Raw genomic sequence first — 18,479 nt, forward strand, 5'->3', positions numbered from 1 at the left:
CCTAGTTGCCTTGAGAAAGTGGTGTTGGGCCTCCTCCTTGAACCGTTGCAGTTCTTGTGGTGATGGTGCTCCCATAATGAGGTTTAGTAGGGAATTCCAGTATATTGAACCAGTGATGATGAAGGAATGGTGATGCTCGTCCAAGTCAGACACTGGCGGGAGTCAATATTTAATTAGGTGACAGGGGCACCAATCAAGCAAACTGCTCCGTAATGGATGCTCCCAAGCTTTTTAACTCTTTTTTGCAGCTGCACCCATCCAGGCGAGCGGTTAACATGCCAATACACTCCCGATGAGCTTTATAGATGGTGCAGAGGCTTGGGGGTTCAGGAGGTGAACCATGCATCATAGAGTACCCAGCCTTCCCCCCTGCTCTTGTAACCATGGTGTTGATATGACTGGTTCAGTTAAGCTTCTGTCAATGGTGAACCCTAAGATGTTGATGGTGAGAAACTCAATGATGGTGGTGCCATTGAAGGTGAAAGGGAGATGGCCAATCGTTGTCTTGTTTGAGATGATCATTACCTGGCTCTATCCAATTTCCTCCTGCTTTCCTCAAGATGCCAGCAGTCCTCCAGTGCTTGGTCCAGATTACCTTTGTTCTTTTGTGAGCCCAGATACAGAGTGTTGGCAGGCTATCTCCATGGCGGGTATCAGAGGCAAGCACAATCTTGTTCTCACTCAGCATCCAAGAAAGCGCGCTTTCCAGTAGGAGTCACGGATAACAATCAGGATAGGGAAGCTTGGCTGATTACCTGCTCACTAGCTCAGGGCTGATGAGTTTGATAGTAGCATTGCAGCTGCATAAATCATTCTTAAGCAAACAAGATTGAGCTTTTAGTGTGTGATGTGTGGAGCTGCTTCTGAAATTTGTGATCACTCTACACAATCCAGGAACCTGCAAGCTTAGCAAGCAAGAAACATTTACATTTACAATTCATTTGGATTATTTACTTCTATTAAAAAATACTGAGGTCCCTCAAAAGGTGTATTTTGCTGGACTGAAAATTACACTGGAATAATACAGATTTGAAGTTAATTAACCGATTGTTTGAGCAGCGCGTGCTGCTACAGGAGGGCGGCGGCTACGAAGTCAGGTCGCTAATTGCAGTGTGGGCAGGCACAGCAGGAGGGGCGAAGGAGCAGCGAGAGTCTGTAGAGGGAAGTGACCGGGGCCCAGGAGAGTCGTGAATCTGGGGCCCAGAAGAGGCAAGGGCCCAGGGGCAGCACGGGCCAGCCCACACTGCGATATGTGTGCATGTTCGGTCTGTGCAGCAGAGCTGGTCTCCAGTTAGTCTTGGGTAATCCTTGCCACTGGACAAGACCTAGCTTTGTCAAGCCCGTGTGGTGGCTGGTGTGCAATGGCCACCACACGTTAAAAAAATCCACGCACAGCCATCTTCCACCCTTCACGATGTAGTTCAGGATCTGGAATATTAGGTCCTTCATTGAGACACCTGTGAACTCATCCCTTTTTGGCGTGGAAGCAAGTCATCCTCGCCTCGAGGGACTGCCTATGATGATGATAAGTGATTATTTAATTATTTGACATCACAGCGAAAAGAAACTGACCGATGTGTTACTGAATTACTTCTGTGAAGCTTCTAGAAATTTCCTTTTATGGTTTCCAGTGAACTTGGAAATAGAATGTCCTGTCTGACAATATCTGTTGACATCACATAACCATATGACTGATTTATGGAAATTCAGAGCTGAAAACACATTACTAGAATCCTCCACTTCATAATTCTTGTAGCTACAGGTTATTCTGTACTAAGAAGAAACCCAAGACCATGTTTAAGAATCTCCAAAGTAAACTACTTAGCAATCCACTTAAGTAAAATTTCTGATAGCCAGATATGGCATGCACTCTGGACCCGAAACTCTGGAAAGCTAGTGCTCCCCCCACCTTTTTGTGGCCATTAGCGCCAAGATTTTTTCATAGCTCCAAAAGTGAACAAATGGGTTCCAGTGCTAATGAACCCTTCCAAAGTGGATTTTTCAGTGGTGTGGCTCTTAATTTGAGCATTTTCACCACTGTGAAATTCAGCATGTAGATAAGGGTTTCTAACGAGCCAACTGCTCCATGGCCTATTTAAAGGCCAGGGTTTGCAGCAAGGCCCTGAGGGGGGAAGGAGTTTGGAAGGATGGCTTGTGTAAGAGGTGCAAGGAGAGCCAACAGGTTCACTGATATGGAGCTGGAGACACTGATGGATGGTGTGGAGGACAGAAGAAGAATACTGTTTCCTGATGTGGGGAGACCTGGCAGACCGCCAGTACATAATGCATGGAGGGAGATTGCAGGGGAGGTGTCAGGCACCTCCATATATGTGAGGACGCACCCTCCCAGGAGGGTGGTGGCCAGTCTGCACCCGGCCCCTCCAGGGTGGCGAAGGGTCGATGTCTCCTAGCTCTGGGGAGATGGGGATATTCCTCCTCCTCCTCCTCAGGTGGTACTGTTGGCTCGACCTCCAGCGGCTGTCCCCTCATGATGGGCAGGTTGTGCAGCATGCATCAGACCACGACGATTATGGAGACCTGTTGAGGAGAGTACTGCAAGGTGCCACCAGAGCGGTCCAGGCACCGGAACCTTTGCTTAAGGATGCCTATGCACTGCTCGGTGATGCAACTGGTGGCACAATGATCGTCATTGTAGGTATGCTCTGGCACTGTCCTGGGGTTCCGCAGTGGAGCGAGCAGCCAAGTGGACAGGGGATATCCCTTGTCCCCAAGCAGCCAACTGCAATCCTGATTCGGGCTGGTGTAGACGACGGGCACACTGGTCAGGCACAGAATGAATGAATCATGGCTGCTGCCTCTCTTGCCCGCTGTCTGTCTGCACTGTGCTGAGCAGGTGTACCAGGTGTCACCCTTCCAACGCTCCTCCCATCCCCAGGGTGAACCCTGCCAAGCAGGTCTCTGCAGCCCACTAAAGAGTCAGGCCTGAAAGTTGTACAAAAGTACAGGGGTATGTGCAAATCTCTGAGCAGCACTCATCAGGTTTAATGGAGCCAAAACAATTAATAAAATTATATGAAAAGATAAATACTGCAGATGCTGGAAAATGAAATAAAAACAATAATAATTAATAAAACTATATGAAAAGATAAATACTGCGGATGCATGCTGGAAAATGAAATTAAAACAATAATAAGTAAAACATCTTTTTACCTACCAAAGGGCCCCAGTGATGCCGCGTTCGAGCACCACATCGAAAACCTCGCAGGGCAGTGCCGGGAAAAGTCCTACCTTTTCCTCGGTGAATTTCACTGTGGTAGTCCCTTTCCAGTGGCCTGCACACTGCAGAGCTCACCGCTGGAAACCTTCCTTTACAGCGGCATCACCGTGCCGTTTCCGGCGGAAGTGAACCCCGCTGAAATCCTCTCCGAGCTGAATATGGCTCGGGGAGGGAAAAGTACCCGACCGCGGCGGCCGATCGATTTTTTCCGATTGACCGCCCAAACTCCGTGTTAGCCTTCGCTTCAGGGACAGTGAATTTTGGGCCCTCTGTCTCCTCCTGCGGACATACCGTATTTCCCTATTCTTAGAGAACTTAAATATAGGTTGGCCAGGTATAAAGCTTGAGGTCTCCCAAGTGTAGGAATACTGCTGAAGTTTAACCAGTTACAGCCATACAACTTTGTAGCACAGAGAACTGGTAATTTTCCTGCTACTAGTCCGACTGTGACCACCTTGTCAGTTTGGGCATTGCTTTAAAGAGTTATGTGGTACTAAGTGAGAAGAATCCTAGTGTAAGTGATAGATCTACCCCTCCAGGTTCCTCAGTGAGCCAGGATTGTTTATTTGTCAATCATTGGTGCTCTGGGATACTGAGGACTTGCTTAGTATCAAGAATCTGTTAAGAATCAATGAACCATAAAGCATATAAGCAGATATAACATTACAAGGGGATAATGCTTTTTTACTTTTGTAGAAACTTGGCTGAATTAATGACTTAAAGTTGGAGGAAGTTGGCTGAATTGCGCCTCCTGTTAATGTGTGCGGGGGCGGTAATGTCGCGAAGGGGTTGTCAATCGGGCGCGGCGAATTAACCGACACCCACGAACTTCCCTGGCAATTTTGCATTGGTGCTAACACTTACCGCCTTGCTCTCTTGCATCCCATAGATCATGATGTCATCCAGTGCACAGCGTCCCGTTAGCGCCCGGGTGTGATATTCGCTGCCGTCCCCTGCAACACCGCCGGACGTCAACAACAGCAGCTGTAGGAGGCATTGTCACCTTGGCAGGCCACTTGGGGTGCTAATTAAAGGCAGTGCTGCTCATGTAGGCCAAAATGTATTTCTTTCCCCAGTCTGGTGCCTCCTGATCACTCACTTTCTAAGGGAAGTGATAGCGCTTGAATTAATGCTCCACTTCTCTCTTGGAGCGCTAAATCGGAAGTTCCCAGGATGAAAAAAGGATTAGTGCCTGTTGATAACTTTTGAAGGAGCACAAAAGTATCGTCCCCAATGGGGCACAATGCAATTTCTAGCCCAACATTTCCAGAATCAAGCCAAAAATGCTAAAAAAAAGAAATAATAGCAAATATTGGGCCAACTCTTCTATGCTGTGTGCCTCAAATAATACTATTTTGAGGGACAGGAGAGGAGAAATGGGCAGACTCATTACACTGGGTCTCCATACTCTTTGTATTGCCCTGGGGCTCAAGTATCAGGCAGCCATGGAAAATAGGAGGTGATGGGAAAGCTAACAAGGTCTCCCTTTTCATTTTCCTCCATGGGGTACATGGGGTGGGTGTCCATTTGGAGAGATACCCAATATCCTTGCTTTTTGTTCCCCAAGATTAGGGGTACTTGAAAAGATATGTCAGTATTTTTTGACTGGTCCCCAAGGATCCATGGAACTGGAACCCTTCTGTTTTTGAGACCTGCAGCAGGAGCTTGATTTTTATCCCCAATTCTAAGCGCAGTCCCTTGACAAGGGTGGTCCTGAATCTGGAAAATATCAGGCCAATGTAAATAACCTGAACTCGGAAATTCAGGCAAGTTCAGGTCATGCCAGAGCTCACTTTGGTTGTTCACTTTGGGGTTGGGGGCAAGATCAGAGTAATTATCTTTCTTCCAAGATCTGCAAGGGTACTTTCAAGCATTTGAATTCATTCTGTCTTTCAGAGATGAGTACATTTTGAGGCTATGTGTTGCAAACTGTACTCAAGCTGTTAGAAATTCATTTTAATCATAAGTATTGGAAAACAAAATAATGAGAATGCACAAGTATACAAAAAATCATTTGACGATAACTAAAAGAGTATTAGAAGAGATAAGAAGATAACAGAACAGTAGAAAGGATAGATTGTAGACAGCAGAAAGAATACTTTGACTATGTTAGTCGTAGACAGTAGTATGAAAACCAAATATATAATTTAAAGATTACTTTATTATACAGTAACATTATTATACAGCCATTATACAGGATGGAAAAATAAACAGTTTTGGGCAAATTGCCTTCAAAATGTCATGAATGCTATAAAGAGGGTTGAGACAAAAAATACAAGGGGGATGCCAAAGCCCCAAAATTTCAAGTCAACACTAGCGAGAGACTGGTGGAACCCCCAGTAAACAGCAAGCCCAGTGAGTTTCTGCAACTTCTGGGAATTTTAGAAATGTTTAGTAAGAGATGGAATCAGTGGAGGTTGCCTGGACACCCCAAAGAAAAGGAAAATTAATATATAAAAAAAAAATCTCAATTAATTTCCTTACATCACAGGCTAACAGGGACATGGCTGGGGTCTGATAGATGGATGGTCAACCTCTAAATAGTCACCCACTAATCCCGTAAACTCCAGCGGGGTCAGTGCTGGAAGGCACCTGTGGGCACTGCCATGATCATGTCCGAAGCGTCCAAGTCCCTAAGTTATGAGGTGAGTGAAACTTATTTTCATTGGAGAAGAAAAGAAAGTTGGAGGGAGAACATGATTCAGAACTTTAAAATGTTGACAGGTATAAGTAATGTGGATGAAAGCAGACTATTTCACTCAGACTGTAAGCACGGAACTAGAGCAGGCTTAGAATTAACAAGCCTCAAGTGAGGCTGGAGATTGGAAGAATTTTTTTAACTCACACAGTTGTGGATATGTCGAACAGAATCTCAGAATAAGAAGTTGATGGTGTGTTTATTAACTTCTGCCGAAAATCAGCTGAGTAAATAGTAGATAGGGAACAGGATTGGACCTGATGTCTTGCATCCTAGGGTCTTAAGAGAAGTAGCGGCAGGGATTGTGGATGCATTGGTTGTAATTTACCAAAATTCCCTGGATTCTGGGGAGGTCCCAGCAGATTGGAAAACTGCAACTGTAACGCCCCCATTTAAAAAAGGAGGCAGACAAAAAGCAGGAAACTATAGACCAGTTAGACTAACATCTGTGGTTGGGAAAATGTTGGAGTCCATTATTAAAGAAGCAGTAGCAGGACATTTGGAAAACCAAAATTCAGTCAGGTAGAGTCAGCATGGATTTATGAAGGGGAAGTCATGTTTGACAAATTTGCAGGAATTCTTTGCGGATGTAACGAACAGGGTGGATAAAGGGGATCCAGTGGATGTGGTGCACATTGGCAGAAAAAAATCAAAGAGCAAGTTATTATTTAAATGGAGAAAGATTGCAAAGTGCCGTAGTACAGCAGGATCTGGGGGCTACTTGTGCATGAAACACAAAAGGTTAGTATGCAGGTACAGCAAGTGATCAGGAAGGCCAATGGAATCTTGGCCTTTATTGCAAAGGGGATAGAGTATAAAAGCAGGGAAGTCTTACTACAGCTATATAAGGTATTGGTGAGGCCACACCTGGAATACTGCGTGCAGTTTTGGTTTCCATATTTACGAAAGGATATACTTGCTTTGGAGGAGTTCAGAGAAGGTTCATTTGGTTGATTCCGGGGATAAGGGGGTTGACTTATGAGGAAAGGTTGAGTAGGTTGGACCTCTACTCATTGGAATTCAGAAGAATGAGAGGTGATCTTATGTGTTTCGATAAGATTATGAGGGGGCTTGACAAGGTGGATGCAGAGAGGATGTTTCCACTGATGGGGGAGACGAGAATTAGAGGACACGATCTTAGAATAAACAGCCGCCCATTTAAAACAGAGATGAGGAGAAATTTCTTCTCTCAGACGGTTGTGGATCTGTGGAATTCGCTGCCTCAGAGAGCTGTGGAAAGTGGGACATTGAATAAATTTAAGACAGAAATAGATAAGAGGATAAGGGGTTATGGGGAGTGGGCGGGGAAGTGGAGCTGAGTCCATAATCAGATCAGCCATGATCTTATTGAATGGAGGAGCAGACTCGAGGGGCCATATGGTCTACTCCTGTTCCTATTTCTTATGAGTACAATCAGTGGCCCCCTGAATCCTGTGGAAGCCCGCTATCATGGTAAAACCATAGATGCGTTCATCCAGGTCTTCCCTGGTCATGCTGTAGGGAGCGTCAGTAACCTGGTGAATGCAGCAATGTTCTGCAAACTGTGAGATGTTGCATATATCGCCGACAGGATTCTGGAAGGAGCCGGTGTCATAGAAGTTCAGTGCTGCTGTCACTTTCAGTGCCGCTGACAGCGAGGTCCTGGTGCTGATGTCAGCTGCCAGGTATGTCTAGAGAAGGTTGCAAAGCTCCGGGACCACCTCCTTGCGGAGCCTCAGCCTTCTTAAGCACTGCTCCTCGGACATCTCAAAATAAGAATAATGCACACGGTAAAGCCTGCGTCTGTACAGCCTCCTGCCCCGTCATCTGGGGTGTCTCCTCTGGGAAACATCCACCTTTGCCCTAAGCTGTCTCTGCAGCCAGCGCCTTTCAAGTCATCACCGCAGGACGATGTGGTGTGCGATCACGACCCCCATCACTTGGCACAGGTCACAACAAAATGCAACTTTCACATGATGTCGAACCTAGCAATGTGTTCGAGATACTAGTACTCAATCTGCTGAGTCAGCTGCAGTGCGACACCAACGCCCCACTCTCTGTACGAGCATCAAAAGGAGCACTGACCGAGACCTGAGCCCAACTCCCTTTAAATAATGCCCCAGATTTCTTTCTCTGCCTTATCAGGCGTCATCAACGCCAGCTATTAAGTGAGATGGCAAAAGTGAATGTGGCGAGAAGGTCGCCAAGGAGGCGTTGCACGCGTACGGATCTCATGATTTCCATGGCGTTAGCCAGCGGGATGTTATGTTTTAATGCCCTTTAAAAAATTACCGCCGAATTTCATGGCAGGTGTGAATAGCACCTAGTAAACTGCCGAACTCCCAGTTAACACCTGCGTTTTCAGCCAGCGTTAGCAACTGAATTTTGACCCCTCAAAGTTTCATGTTCCCGGACATACCTCTCTTAAAAGGCAGTATCAATAAACTATACACCTTTAGGTAGCTAAATGGATCTACATCAACTAAAATGAAAGATTCATTGCATCCATGAAAAAGCCTTTGACAAATCTTTTTTTTTGCTTGGAAAATGCGAAGAGCAATAAATCTTTATTGTGTTATTGTCACATGATTATGCAATTCAGTGTATTTCTGTCACCATTTTGTGTGTGTGGAAGATTTATCACCTTTTTTATTGTGAAGACAGTTCCTTTAAGGAAAGAAAGGAAATTGTATTCATATATCACTTCTCACATCTTCAGGATGTCTCAAAGTATTTTACAACTAATGAATTCTTTTTGAAGTGTAGCTACTGTTGTTTGGTTGGCAAATGCAGCATTCAATTAGCACACAATTAGTGATCGTGACCATCTTTAAAAAAGGGGACAAGTCCGACTGCGGCAACTACAGGGGAATCTCCCTGTTATCAGCCATTGGGAAAGTCATCGCTGGAGTCCTCCTCAACCGTCTTCACCCTGTGGCCGAGGAGCTCCTCCCGGAGTCGCAGTGCAGATTTCGTCCCCTACAGGGCACAATGGACATGATTTTTGCAGCGATACAACTGCAGGAAAAATGCAGGGAACAGCGCCGGCCCTTATACATGGCCTTCTTCGATCTTACAAAGGCCTTTGACACAGTCAACCGCGAGGGTCTATGGAGCATCCTCCTCCATTTCGGATACCCCCATGCAGACCGTGATCCTTACCAACGGATCCATCACAGACCCTGTTATGTATGAATAAAGAGTCTGACTAGATACTGTGAGCTCAAAATAAAGTGTGACCTTAGTCTTTTATTGCAGGTCTCCAGAGTGCCTCTCCAGCCTGTGAGGCCTCCTTAAGTACCAGTGCTCCCAAGGGATTATGGGATCCCTTGGGACTCCAGGGGATAAGCTCTCTGGTGGCCGTACAAGGTATATACAGGTTTACACATATATAACAACACTCCCCCCCCCCCGGCACCAAAGTTAATAGTGTAACTATTCAAAGTAAGTTGATCTGGGGCCTTTCTTTCCCTGGTTGATCGCCTTGGTGCAAATGCTGGTTTTGGTGAATCGTTTGCTGGGCCCTCACTGGGCTGCTATGCAGCTGGTCTTGCTGGGCTGCCTGGTGTGCAGAATCCTGCTGGACAGCTACGGGTGATGGGTTCTGCTTCATCGTCAACCGCGGTGTCGGTTGCCACTGGTGTGTATGTTGGGGGGTCAAAGAAGGTAGGGTCCAATGTGGGTTGCTCTGGATAGTCCATGAATCTGAGTTTGATTTGGTCCAAGTGATTCCGATGGGTGAGTCCATTTGAAAATTTGACCTGAAACACCCTACTCCCCTCTTTGGCCACAAAAGTGCCGGGAAGCCACTTGGGACCTTGTCCATAGATCAATACAAATACAGGATCATTGATTTCAATTTCGCATGACACATTTGCGCTATCATGGTATGCACTTTGTTGAAGCTGCCTGATCTCTACCTGTTCATGTAGATCAGGGTAAACTAACGAGAGGCTTGTCTTAAGTGCCCTTTTCATGAGCAGTTCAGCGGGTGGAATCCCAGTGAGCGAGTGGGGTCTCGTGCGGTAGCTAAGCAGGACTCGGGATAGGCGAGTCTGCAGTGAGCCTTCAGTTACCCTCTTCAAGCTCTGCTTGATGGTTTGCACTGCTCTCTCTGCCTGACCATTGGATGCTGGTTTGAATGGGGCACATGTAACATGTTTGATCCCATTACGGGTCATGAACTCTTTGAACTCGGCACTGGTGAAACATGGCCCATTGTCGCTTACAAGGACATCAGGCAGGCCGTGTGTGGCAAACATGGCCTGCAGGCTTTCAGTGGTAGCAGCGGATGTGCTTGCTGAAATTATCTCACACTCAATCCATTTGGAGTACGCATCTACAACCACTAGGAACATTTTACCCAAAAACGAGCCTGCATAGTCGACGTGGACCCTGGACCACGGTTTGGAGGGCCAAGACCATAAACTTAGAGGTGCCTCCCTGGGTGCATTGCTTAACTGCGAGCATGTGTTACATTTGTGCACGCAGGACTCTAAGTCCGCATCGATACTGGGCCACCACACGTGGGATCTGGCTATTGCGTTCATCATTATGATGCCTGGGTGGGTACTGTGGAGATCACTGATGAAAGTGTCCCTGCACTTTTTGGGGACCACTACCCGATTACCCCACAGAAGACAGTCTGCCTGGATAGACATTTCATCTTTGCGCCACTGGTACGGCTTTATCTCTTCCTGCATTTCCACTGCGACACTGGACCAGCTCCCGTGAAGCACACAATTTTTTACTAGGGACAGTAATGGGCCCTGGCTCATCCAGGTTCTAATCTGTCGGGCTGTGACGGGTGATTGCTCACTTTCGAATGCTTCCATAACCATGACTAAATCTGCGGGCTGTGCCATTTCCACCACCGTGGTGGACAATGGCAGCCTACTGAGAGCATTGGCGCAGTTTTCTGTGTCTGGCCTGTGGCGGATGGCATAGTTGTAAGCGGACAACGTGAGCGCCCATCTCTGGATGAGGGCCGTGCATTCGTATTTATCCCCTTACTTTTGGAAAAAAGGGATATCAGTGGCTTATGGCCAGTTTCCAATTCAAATTTGAGCCCAAACAGATATTGATGCATTTTCTTTACCCCATAGACACACGCTAACGCTTCTTTTTCAATCATGCTGTAGGCTGTCTCAGCCTTAGACAGACTTCTGGATGCATAAGCAATCGGCTGCAATTTGCCAGATTCATTAGCTTGTTGCAATATACACTCGACTCTATACGACGACGCATGACATGCTAGTACCAAACGCTGATATGGATCATGGAGTATAACAATTTTCTAGCTTTTACAAAGGCATTTTCTTGGCTTTTGCCCCATACCCATTCGTCTCATTTACGCAGTAAGGTGTACAGTGGTTCTAACAGTGTGCTGAGACCCGGTAAGAAGTTACCAAAGTAGTTCAGGAGTCCCAGAAACGACTGCAGCTCTGTCACGTTCTGTGGCCTCGGTGCGTTCTCGATTGCCTCGGTCTTCGCATTGGTGGGCCTGATGCCGTCCACCGCGATTCTTCTCCCCAGGAACTCCACTTCAGGTGCCAGGAAAACGCACTTCGTGAGTTTTAACCTGAGCCCCACGCAGCTGAGTCGACTAAGAACCTCCTCCAGGATCTATCGATGCTCGACTGTGTCCCGACCTGTGACCAAGATGTTGGCCTGGAAGACCACCTTGCGCGGGACCGACTTCAGTAAGCTTTCCATGTTTCTCTGGAATATCGCCGCGGCTGATCGAATTCCAAACGGGCATCTGTTGTAGATGAAGAGACCCTTGTGCGTGTTGATGCATGTGAGACCCTTCGATGATTCCTCCAGCTCCTGCGTCATGTAGGCCCAGGTCAAGTCCAGCTTCATGAACGTCTTTCCTCCCGCCAGTGTAGCAAAAAGGTCATCGGCTTTTGGTAGTGGGTATTGATCCTGCAGGGAGGAACGATTGATAGAATCTGTGCTGATTACAAAGTAACTGACGGTGTCGTCTCCCTTGAAGACTGGAACAATCGGACTGGCCCACTCGTTGAATTCGATCAGCGAAATGATGCCCTCTCATTGCAGCCGGTCTAGTTCAATCTCTACCCTCTCTCTCATCATGTACGGTACTGCTCTCGCCTTATGATGGATGGGTCGCGCCTCCGGACTTAGGTGGATCTGCACTTTTGCTCCTTGAAACTTCCCGATGCCTGGTTCGAACAGCGAAGGGAACTTGTTTAAGACCTGGGCACACGAGGTGTCATCAGCGGACGAGAGCGCTCGGATGTCGTCCCAGTTCCAGCGTATCTTTCCCAACCAGCTCCTACCGAGCAGCGTGGGACCATCGCCCGGTACCACCCAGAGTGGTAGCTTGTAGGAGACCTTTACAGTAGCACTGACGATTACGGGAATCAGTTCCTTTGTGTAAGTTCTGAGTTTCGTGCGAATGAGAGTCAAGACTGGCCTTGAGGCCTTGCTGCACTACAATTTTTTGTAAGTCTTTTTGCTCATAATGGACTGGCTCGTGCCCGTGTCCAGCTCCATTGACACTGGGAATCCATTTAATTCAACCTTCAGCATTATCGGGCGGCACTTTGTGGTAAATGTGTGCACCCCATATACCTCTGCCTCCTCAGTCTGAGGCTCTGGTTTGTCATGATCCACCATGGATCTGTCCTCCTCTGCAACATGGTGGTTTGCAGGATTAACAGGGTTTGCAGCTCGCCTGCACATACCTTGGAGGTGTCCCATTGTTCCACAGCCCTTGCATACGTATCCTTTGAAGCAGCATGAATGGAAATGATGATCACCCCTGCAGCACCAACAAGGTGTTAATGGCCTTGCATTCATCACACTTGATGGTGGACTCAGACATCTGCGGCCGTGCAGCTGCAGGCATGTGGGGCCTGCCCTGTATGTTGCGATTTGAAAACAACATCACTTTGTTCACTGTACTTGGAGCAGCACTCGTGTGCTGAGAGATTTGCTGAGTATTGTCACTGGCGGCAATGAATGCCTGGGCTATCGCTCAAGATTGGGGTCTCTACAGTCAAAGGTTTGCGAAGTATCACTTCATGGCCAATGTCAAGTATGAAAAAGTCTCTGAGCATGTGCTCCAAGTGTCCTTCAAATTCACAATGTCCTGCAAGGCGTCTTAGCTCGGCGACATAGCTCGCCACTTCCTGGCCTTCAGACCTTTTTTAGGTGTAGAACCGGTACCTGGCCATCAGAATGCTTTCCTTTGGGTTCAGATGCTCCCTGACCAGTGTGCACAAATCATCGTACGATTTCTCTGTGGGTTTCGCTGGAGCAAGCAGATATTTCATGAGGCCATAGGTTGGTGCCCCGCAGACGGTGAGGAGAATCGCCCTTTGTTTGGCAGTGTTCGCTTCTCCTTCCAACTCGTTGGCCATGAAGTATTGGTTGAGTCGCTCTACGAAGGTTTCCCAATCATCTCCCTCCAAAAATTTCTCCAGGATGCCCACAGTTCTCTGCATCGTTGGGTTCGTCATCTGTATCTCATCGCCAGTTGTTATGTATGAATAAATAGTCTGACTAGATACTGTGAGCTCAAAGTAAAGTGTGACTGTAGTCTTTTATTGTGGGTCTCCAGAGTGCCTCTCCAGCCTGTGAGGCCTCCTTAAGTACCAATGCTCCTAAGGGATTGTGGGATCCCTTGGGACTCCAGGGGATGAGCCCTCTGGTGGCTACACAAGGTATATACAGGTTTACACATATATAATAGACCCCATCCATGTCGGGACGGGGTCAAGCAGGGCTGCGTCATCGCCCGAACCCTCTTCTCAATCTTCTTCGCTGCCATGCTTAACCTCACAGACAACAAGCTTCCCGCTGGAGTGGAACTAAACTAGAGAACCAGTGGGAACCTGTTCAACCTTCGCCATTTCCAGGCCAGGTCCTAGACCACCCAAACCTCTGTTGTCGAGCTCCAGTACGCGGACGACACCTGCATCTGCGCACACACAGCGGCTGAACTCCAGGACATAGTCAACATATTTATTGAGTTATTGAGATGTATGAAAGCATGGGCCTTACGCTAAACATCAAGAAGACAAAGGTCCTCCACCAGCCTGTCCTCGCCGCACAGCACTGCCCCCAGTCATCAAGATCCATGGCGTGGCCCTGGACAACATGGACCACTTCCCTTATCTCGGGAGCCTCCTATCAACAAGAGCAGGCATTGATGACCAGATCCAACACCGCCTCCAATGTGCCAGTGCAGCCTTCGGCCGCCTGAGGAAAAGAGTGTTTGAAGACCAGGCCCTCAAAACTGTCACCAGCTCATGGTCTACAGGGCTGTAGTAATACCAGCCCTTCTGTATGGTTCAGAAACATGAACCATGTACTGCAGACACCTCAAGTCGCTGGAAAAATACTATCAACGATGTCTCCGCAAGATCCTGCAAATCCCCTGGGAGGACAGACGTACTAACGTTAGCGTCCAGGCAAACATTCCCAGCATTGAAGCACTGACCACACTTGATCAGCTCTGCTGGGCAGGCCACATAGTTCGCATGCCAGACACGATACTCCCAAAGCAAGCGTTCTACTCGGAACTCCTTCACGGCAAACAAGCCAAAGGTGGGCAGCGGAAACGTTACAAGGGCACCTTCAAAGCCTCCCTGAGTAAGGGCGACATCCCCACCGACACCTGGGAGTCCTTGGCCAAAGACTGCCCTAAGTGGAGGAAGTGCATTCGGGAGGGCACTGAGCTCCTCGAGTTTTGTAGCCGAGAGCATGCAGAAATCAAGCGCAGGCAGCAGAAAGAGCGTGCGGCAAACTAGCCCCACTCATCCCTTCCCTCAATGACTATTTGTCCCACCTGTGACAGAGACTGGTTCTCATATTGGACTGTACAGCCACCCAAGAACTCATGTTAAGAGTGGAAGCAAGTCTTCCTCGATTCCGAGGGACTGCCTATGATGATGACATTGCAGTGAGATAAATAACCAATTAATCTACTTTGGTGGTATTGATTGAGGGATGAATGTTGGCCTGGACAACCAGAGAATTCCCTGCAATGGAAAAATTGCCACGAGATTTTTTACATTTACCTGAACAGGCAGATTGGGCCTCGGTTTAATGTCTCATTCAAAAGACTTCTGACAATGCTGTATTGAAGTATCAGATTAGTTTGTGTACTCAAGTCCTAAACTGTGGCTTGAATCTACAACCAACTAACTGAGAGGCAAGAGTGCTGCCATTGAGCCAAATTGACATTTTAACATTGTGCTTTTTGTTCCTGAATGAAAATGAAAGATTATCTGTGAACTGTGTCCTAGGGCAGCCAAGGCAAGCACTGTGAAAGGAAATTACTGTGGTAACAGCATAGCCAGTTAATACTGGATTTTAAATTGCTGAGGTAACCCACTAAAGCTTAATATGGCCAATCAACCCCTCCTTCACTGGACTCCTTTGCATAAACTGCACACTATTCTCAACTAGCTGAGAAAATAGGAGGGTGCAGTCCCTTTTCCTATCATAAATGCCAATATAATTTACATCATTTATTGTGTGTTTGCAAGAAAACTGAAGATTTCCCAAATGATTATTTTAATGAAGACTGCATCATTGAATTCATTATCTTGATGCGTGGCTGAATTAATGGAAAATATAGGCTGGAATATTTCCTCAAGGGGATTAGGCAATTCGAATAATTTATTGATCTGCAGGTATGTGAAAGCGCAAGAGTGAAATTCATTACCTGTTAGACAAGGACTTTAGGACGTCTTCTCACTGAAGCCAAAGAATAGGAGTGGGAACAAAGTAACAATGTTTTACATATTTAGAAATAAATCTTAGTTTAAGAACTTTGAAAATTGACTTTCTACAACATCTTATAGAGTTAAGTCACATCTTTATGAAGCTTGAAGATTCTAATCATAATAATAGTAGGAGTAATTCATGAGTGATTCACATTAATTATATTGGGGAGTGGGGGGAGAATGTTCTCGAACTAAGTTATGCCACTGTTGCACCTTTAAAGTAAAGTGTTACACCTACCAGTACCTCTAGGGGAGACACACAGGGGTTTCATGTTCTGCTTTTTTGTCTAACCATTGGAGAAGGCATTGGCATAAAACTCATGTCAATTGGGCAGAAGTAGCTGAGCTGCATGGGAACTGATGCAGTCTTTAAAAATACTGTTCAGCCTGCACACTTCAACAGCTGACTGGGGACAACCACGTAAGAAAAGAATAATGCTTGTCTCTTATTTCATTCACACATAAATTCACTAATTTAGCTTATTAATACTTTCATCATACTTTTCAAGAAGTATGACAACATCTGCACAAGGCGGCAGGAGGCCGAACTTCACCCGTTCAGACCTTCGAGTTTTCATGGAGGAGATTATTTGCAGGAGGAACAGAGATGTGGGTGTGGGTGCCACCAATCTATTCAGAAATATAACATGTGCCACATGGAGGGTTGGAGCACTAGTACCAAGTGCCAACTGCTTCTCCCCCAGGAATGCAGAAAAATGCTGAAAAAGTCCCACATCCTCAGCAGGGCAGGCAAAGAAACACACTGGCCATTCTCCCTTTTCTTCCCAGCCCACCATAGGCACCAACACATTCTTCACCCTCTTAAAGCAACACTTGCACAACTAAAATATCACAATATACTCTGTTTAAATGGGGTTTGAACTCAGCATCTTGCTCTATGGCTTCACAGCTCCCCAACCAGCAACTACTTACATGCACAACCCTAAAACACCTTCCTCTCCTTAAACAGCCTCATACCATCATATATCTTACTTCATCTCTCCCGCGCCACTTGGCATACACTCCCCAACTGCTGGCCTTAACCTAATTTATTCTATCTTTTTGCAGAATAAATTGATGCCCAGTGCTATCATAGGTAGGGCACCAGAGGGGATTTCCTCAACCTTAATTCCCTTCCACCCTTCAAGGAAGTCATGAAGCTCATGGAGAAGCATTCAGTCCTTGCCATGGAAGATAGTGAAGTCGGTGATATCTTGCTGGTGCCAGATTGCTGATATCTACACTGTTGTCCTGGCATCCTCTAACAGGCCTTTTATAAGAGCTGTGCTGCCTGTACATACTGTGTGTGTGTGGGGGGAGAGGGGGAATACCAGGTGAATTACATCCTCCTTAAATGGCTCTCAATTTTCCCCAGTGATTTGCGCTGTTTTTTTTGGAGCAGGCTGCTCTTTTTGGTGTAAGTTGAAAAACCACAGTTTCCCCAATCAATTTGCACCAGTGTAACTCATTTAGTTATGATTTTTTTAGGTCAGTTTTTTTTTCAGCCAAAGGGGGTGTAACCAGCCACCTATGCCAATTAGGGAAGTTTGGCCAGCTGAGAGTTACTCCAGTTGTGCTTAGGCCAGCGTATGTGGCCTTTGCTGAAAAACCTTCCCTAGAGTTAAGGAAATCGATGCAGGTAAGGAAATCGGCGTGAGAGAGAGAGAGAGAGAGAGAGAGAGAGAGAGAGAGAGAGAGAACTACCCCCAAAACTATAGGTCGGGTTAGGCCATGCCAAAATGAAGAAATCCAACGGGGAAACTTAGAATTTTTTTTTCCGTGTACTTGGCCCCAAAAAATCAGGCGTAACTCTTCAAGTACGCCAAAAAAATGCTTTGTGGAAAATTGAGCCCATGGTGCCTGACTCTCCTTAGCTCCATCCTGTGCTGATCATCCCATGCCAACGACACACAAGACTATGCCAATAGGGAATGCCATACCCACTCCTGAGGAGCCCTGGCTGCAAGAGGGGAGGCGTCCAAGAATATGCCGGTGGGCTGGTCTCGTCAGGAGCAGCTACAGGTATTTGTAGTCAGAAATCCAAAAAATAAACATGTTACAAAGTGTCTCCCAGCTGTAGAAACCACTGTTTGAACTCTCTACAGACTCGTCAGGAGCTCAAACACTTTGAGCAGGTGATCCTGGCAACTGCTCCCCCTCGTATATCTCATTCAGATTTATCGATAGTGCATTAATAGTGCAAACCCAGGATGCTCAGGGCCACTACACCACTGGCTGTCACTAATTTTGTGCAAATAAGGTAAATGGGACTCAGCGGGCAGATTACAGGAAGGTTCAAACAGTACGTGGGAAGTGTTCTGATAGTGCACAAATCGATTTTCCTGCGTTATTTATAGGCTATTAATGTGCTGAAACTGGTCAGGAAATTCACCCATTTAGTTTATATATGCTAATGAGGTTCATTCAAAAATAGACTTGTGTGTGTGATTCAGGTGAAAAACACATACTGAAGGGTTTGATGTGCCATGCGGCGTGCCCGCTCAGTCTGGGCTGGAAGTGCCACACGTCCTAGAATTATTCAGGCATCATGCACATTGTCTATGCGAATTGTATGCCTCTCAACTATTTCAACCCCCTTTGTGAAATTGTTTTTTTTCCAAGCGAACAGCAGTCAAACCAGCAGACTGTGGGCCATTGCCGACTACCGTTCGCCCACTCCGCTCCCCTCCCCCACTCCTGATCTCTACCTTCTCCCTCCCATGGACCCTCTGGAGGTCTGGTATTCTTCGTGACTGGCGCACTGCCTCTTGAGGTGTGATAGGTGTCCCCAGCACACCAA

The sequence above is a fragment of the Pristiophorus japonicus genome, chromosome 11 (assembly GCF_044704955.1).
Source record: "Pristiophorus japonicus isolate sPriJap1 chromosome 11, sPriJap1.hap1, whole genome shotgun sequence".
NCBI lineage: Eukaryota > Metazoa > Chordata > Chondrichthyes > Pristiophoridae > Pristiophorus > Pristiophorus japonicus.